The sequence below is a fragment of the Petaurus breviceps genome, unplaced genomic scaffold (genome assembly GCF_028583685.1).
Source record: "Petaurus breviceps papuanus isolate PSGF00001 unplaced genomic scaffold, PetGlider_PUasm1.0 77, whole genome shotgun sequence".
Classification (NCBI taxonomy): Eukaryota; Metazoa; Chordata; class Mammalia; order Diprotodontia; family Petauridae; genus Petaurus; species Petaurus breviceps.
Window position 1 is genome coordinate 18265472 of NW_027186492.1, and position 6251 is coordinate 18271722.

A 6251-nucleotide genomic window follows, 5' to 3' on the forward strand; every position below is an offset into this window, starting at 1 on the left:
ATAGATAGATAGATAGATAGATAGATAGATAGATAGATAGATAGATAGATAGATAGATGATAGATAGATATAGGTATATATCCCTGAATACATGTGGTTGTCAAACAAAGCATCTGATTGATTTAGTGCTGAGAAGTTTGAAAATCTGTTTGCCTCAGCACTTAATTGGAAAAGTGTGTAAATTCCCATGGCTCAGAGCCTAATTGGCTCTGTGCCTGGGTTATATGTGACTTTAGTGTGGCATGTGTCATAGCTGTGAACTGAGCTAAAATTCAAAACAGAAAGACATCTGTGATAGAAATACCTATGTAGTATTAAACCTGGGAACAGGGCTCATGTTCCAAGGTAAAAGGGGACATATGTGGTCACATAAGCCTATTTAATGGACAGGGAAGATCTTCCTATTCCATTAACCCTACATGTAATACAGTGATACAAATGGGCAGCTAGGTGGTGCAGTGGCCCTGGAGTCTGGAGGTCCAGAGTTCAAATTCGGCCTCAGACACTTAACACTTACTAATTATGTGACCTTGAGCAAGTCACTTAATCCCAATGCTCTTCCAAAAAGACCAAAAACAAAATAAGATGATATAAAACTAAAATGAAAAACAGTGATTGGAAAACATAATGACAAGGTCTTTCTAGGGGCAGCAAGGATTCTCTGAAAAACTTTGAGAAAGTAAGAGACAAGGTCAGATCTATGTTCTAAGATTATTCATTTAATATCCAAATGGAACATAGATGAAAAAAGAGAGTTTAGAAATAAGAAAACTACTTAGTTCATCATCATAGGAGTAAATTTGAAAGGTAAGTAATAATAAGGACCTAAATAGGGGTAAAAAGATATTTCAGTGGATAAAAAAGAAAATAGCAGGGGTTTATCAGAGACAGCTTGAACTGGTTCTTGAGAGCCAATTACTAAATTTTCAGTGTTAACTTTTACAGTGAAGAAATTGACAAATGCCAAAAATTAAGGCTTGATTTATTGCACTGTTGATCGTCTAGGCTTAAGAAAGTGATGGAGAAAATGTTAAAAATTCATATTAAACTTAAAAGTATGACATGGATTTGCAGAAAGTTCATTGTTCATTTACCAGTGTACTCCTGTATGTGACAGATATTATGGAGATGAAACTCACAAGACTTGAAAATCTGGATATGGGTGTAAGGAGACATAAGGGAGAGAAAAGTCTTAAAAATGACAGCAGTATTGTAAACCTACATGACTTGAAGAATAGTGGTGACCTTTGCAGAAATAGGAAGAAATAAGTTTCATTTTGGACATATTGAGATTGAGCCAACCACAGGAGATGTCGAGCAGGAAGTAAGGCAGAGCTCAAGTCTGAGATAGAGAGATTAGGGCTGTGCATACAGATTTACAAGATTTATGCTCAGAGGTGATAATTGAATCTTTTGTATCTAATGTGATTGCAAACAAAGAGGGAATTAAAAGAAAAAAGAATAGGGTTCAAAACAGGGTCTTGGGGAATTCTTTATGAAAATAAAGTATTTTCTATGTGCAAAGCACTATTCTAAACAATGAAGATAGACATAGAAAAATAAAAAAAACAGTCCCTAATCTCTAGAGATTCACTTTCTAATGGTGGTGACAATATATATGGAATTTCTTTCATCTTAGAAATCAAATGGAAATATTCTGTGGTTCTTAGGGTATAAAGCAAGAAAGATGGTAATGCTCATTCTTTATTGTCCTTCAAATAGACAAAATCACATCAGTTTCTGTTGTTAAACCATTTGACAGACCTTTGAAAGATGTAGCTATAGCACATGTAGGGGCTGTTGCTAGTCAATTTCCATGATGTTGTTTTCCCAGCATGATGGTTACACATATAAATCTGGAAGAATTGCTATTCTTCAGGCTTTTGAGTCCACTACCCCAAGCTATCTCAATCAAGACTGAGAGGAGGTGGTTGTCAAAATGGTCATTATGATTTAACTTTTTTTTAAATTTTATTTTAGACTCAAGGGCCAGAACACAAATATAGAATAGGGAAAATAAACAAAAACATATCATAAACTTAAATATTGGAACTTAAATAAAAATTAAGAAAAAAAAGCATGTCATACATATTGAAACATAATAGAGGATTCAAAATATGTAAGAAATATTTTCATTTCAAGAAAGCCTGTATGATAAATAATACACATTGTGTTGAGAATTGATCTTTTTATTTTGCTTCCCTGTGAATTTTCTTTTGTTCTCTACTGTGCACTTTTTTATTTGTTCTTTTTTCCCCTCATCCTACATCTCCCAGAAGGCTACAATAAAGTTTAGATATGTTTCTCTACAGTAGATATACACATATAAATGTATAGAAACTTTCCCAAACATATTCTACTCCAGATCTTTGTTTCTATGTTTATCTCTTGTTTCCTATCCCTCCTGACTCCTCTACTTTATTTCTATCCACTACTTTGTTCTTCTATTACTTGCCTAGCCCCTTCCAAGAATCCTTCCCCTATCCTTGTACTACCATAAATCTAAAAACCCTTCTATACCCCACTATTTCCTATTGCTTCATTCTGCCCTCTAAAGATCCTTCCCTTGTCCTCTTCCCCCTCCCTATACCCCTACCATTTTATTTCTTCTACATTTAGAAGGCTTTTATACTCTTCTAAATATATATGTATTATTCCATCTTAAACCCATTTCTGATGAAAGTAGGTTACCAGAACTACCAGCCCTCCTCCCCCATCTAAATTCTCCATATCAATTTTTATTCTTGCACCTCATAGGTTAAAAATAAATACTTTTTTTAGCTATTCCTAAATGGTTTTACTTTTAAAATTAATATAATAGTCAGGTTTTCCCCAATCTTTTTTGTGAGCTACCCAATTATTAATAAGAATCTTGGACTTAAATTTTACATATTTAAAAAGGTAAACAGTCTGTCCTTTTGAATCTCTTATAAGTAGTTTTTGGTATGTACCTTATATTTCTTTTAGTTCTTTTATGTTGCATCTTCTACTAAGTTCAGGATTATTTTTTTTAACAAATCCTTGAAAGTCTGAGAGTTTATCATATGTTTATTTATTTTCATTCAGGATAATATTAACTTTGCAGGGTATGATATTTTCTACCAGAGCCCCAGTTCTTTTGTTCTTTGATTTGTTGTGGTCCATTAAGGTTTTGCTGATTGGTCTTGTATTGTTCTAATTGTGGCTCCCTCAAATTTAAGTTGTTTTAATATTGATATTTTTAAGATTTTTTCCTTGATCTGGGTTTTTTTTTTATATTTGAGTACAAAATTCCTATGAGTTTTCCTCATAGGAGCTTTTTTATATATTGTCCAATTCAATTTTTTTCTATTTTTACTGTTCTAATATTTCAGGAAAATTTAAAAAAATATATATTTTTGTATTATTATATCAAGATTTGTTCTTTGAACATAACTTTCCATTAGTTCAATTATTTTTATATTTTTTCTTCTCGATCTATTCTCCAAATCTATTGTTTTTCTTATAAGATGTTTCACTGTCTTTTCTATTTTTTCATTATTCACATTTTGTTTAATTATTTCTTAATCTCTTAAAATTTTGCTGACTTCACTTTCCCAATTTTAATTTTCAAATCGTTATTTTCTTTCTTAAGATCCTGGACCTCCGTTTCTAATTGTTTAACTTTCCTTTCATAACCTTTTTTTTCTTGGATTGTTCTTATTTTATTTTATTTTTTAGTTTTTCCTCTGTCTCTGTCATTTGATTTTAAAGTCTTTTAAAGATGTTCTATGAATTTTTGGGGGGTGACATTTAATCATTTGATGTTTCTCTTTGAAAGTTTCTTTAATTCAATATTCTCCTCTGAAGGTGAACCCTGGTGATCTCTATTCCCATGATAGCTTTCTGTTTGAATTCTTTCTCTGTCTCTGCATTTTTTCTGGCAATAGCTTAATTTTTATCATCTCTAGCCTTAGGGTGTGGGAAATGGTGCCACTTGCCCCAGATCTTCAGTTGTCCCCTCTATCCTGGAACCAAAGACAAATCTCCAAATTCCTGTAAGTACCCACAATCAAGGGATTTCTGCCCCCACTGCTTCTGCACTCAGCAGATATGTAATAGTTTCTTCTCACCCCCACTGATCTTTGCAGCACAGTTGGGTCTGGCGTTCCTTATCAGAAGAGGTTCCCTCAATCTTCCCAGGCTCAAAGGCACAACTACTCTTACTATCTGGTGGCAAATGTTCCTGTAGGTGGGGCTGATGAAGCCTCTCAAATCAATCCACCCTAAGACTTGCTACTTGTCCTTTAAGCAACTTGCTGCTTGTTTTTAAAATGGAACCCAGCCTGCAGGTGTTTATTTTTCAGAGGGACCAAACCTAATCCTGGGAATTTTCTTCCACTTTTCTCAAATTATCCCAGGAAGACCCCAGTTGTGCTCCTATTCTTATTTATCTCCACACCATATTCTGTTTTCCTGAAGGTGCTATTTTAACTTTTTTTGTGGGGGAATATCTTGAGAACTCGGAATTTTCTGACCTACTCCATCATCTTCCCATAATCATCTCTCTTCTTTTGACTTTCTTAATACTTGATGCCTCTTATCTCTTCCTCTGTGTGCCTTGTTGCTGGGTATCCTACCTGGGTGCCCAGCTAGCCTGGCTTGCCCTTCTTGTGGGTGGCAGTTTATTGACAGTTAGTGTTGATGGCTGATTTCTTCTCCACAGGAGCTATCTCCCTGGAGAATGTCTGAGAAAATTAGGTTTTAAACAAAAGCTGTGGTCTAGGGGTTGCTACCACTTCAGGGCTCCTGTGCTGATTTGCTTCTTTATGGAAGTTGGTCAACAGTTGTTGCTAGTAATGATAAAGAATTTGGGACCCTTATCTACCTTGATTTCTCCTTTCACTGGTGTCTACTGCAATTGTCATAGAAAGCCTGTCTGGTGGTTTGGGAGATACTACAATTCCCAATGTTCCTGGACTTGGTTGTGGGCCATCTCCTTCAGAGTCCGAGTAGATAGGGTAATCAAGGTGTTGCCTTATTTTCCTGGCACTTGATGTCTCCTGTGTCCCACTCAGGGTACTACTTCTATTATACTTATTTACTTGTCCTGTGGGGTGATAAGTGGTTGAAAATTGGTGGGGATGGCTGAAACTTTCTCCACAGGATGAAACCTATGTATGATATCTACATGGATGATACCTATGAAGGCAAGGCTAGAACTAGGATTTTTTTTTATCAATATATAAAACAGGGAAACCAAATGGTGTCTCAGGTTTCTTCCAGCTCTAAATCTATAATCTTGCTATATTTATTTGTAGATGTCTAATTTCATTTATCTGATCTGCAGACAATATTCTTTCCTTTCATTAAAATATTTGCTTTTTTTGCATAGGCTCAAGTCCTTTAATTGAGTTATCTTTCTCCTGAGAACCTTGATAATTGCATTCTCTTTTTTGCTTATGTTTGCTCATTGTTCACTTCCTGACTCTTTCCCAATTTAGTATGCTTTTTCAGAGGTCTGAATCTCAAAGCAGTTTCAGACTTTTCTAACACTGGTCAATTCACATTTCATCATCCACAATCTCTGTCCCACCTAACTTGGGAGGGATGGCCCTAGTCAGATGTTAGGCTTTTTTTTTCCCCTCAAGTTTGGTAGATCCACCCCTGCTTCACCTCCCACATATCTTATTGTCTCTATTCCTCAGTTCTATGGCCTTACTCTGGTTGGGGAAGGACATGCTGCTGGAGACTAAGCTTTTGCCTTATCATTTCACTCAGAATAGCCAGCAATGAGGATAGAACTGAATTCTCTTGTAAGATTGTGGGACAGCTTGTTCAGCCCTCCCACAGTTTCTTAGGGAATGGCAGAAGGAGTTCTAAGTGAGAGCATTGAGTGTTGAGCATTTTTTGTTATTTGTTCATCAAGATTGTTATCTCATTTAAGTTCTTGCTGCCCTAAACTGTGGATACAGCTGAGATTGCTTAATCATTTCAGCTTAATTTTATTTTAGATATATGTGAGAGGTTGTAAGGATTGGAAAATGTGTCTTATCTCCTTGTTAGTCACATGATCTGAAAGTCCTAAATGGTTGCTTATAAGATTTGAACATAATTATTGTCAAAAGCTGATTTGTGTAAATATTATGTGAAAGGGAAACATCATTTGGCATACAAAAGCTAAAGAAATGAACAGGTGGCAAGTGTTTTCCTAAGCAAGGTTACTCTTAGGATTCTGAGGTTACATGATTGTGACACTGTGTGTTTTATCTATATCCACTCTTTGTTGTTGT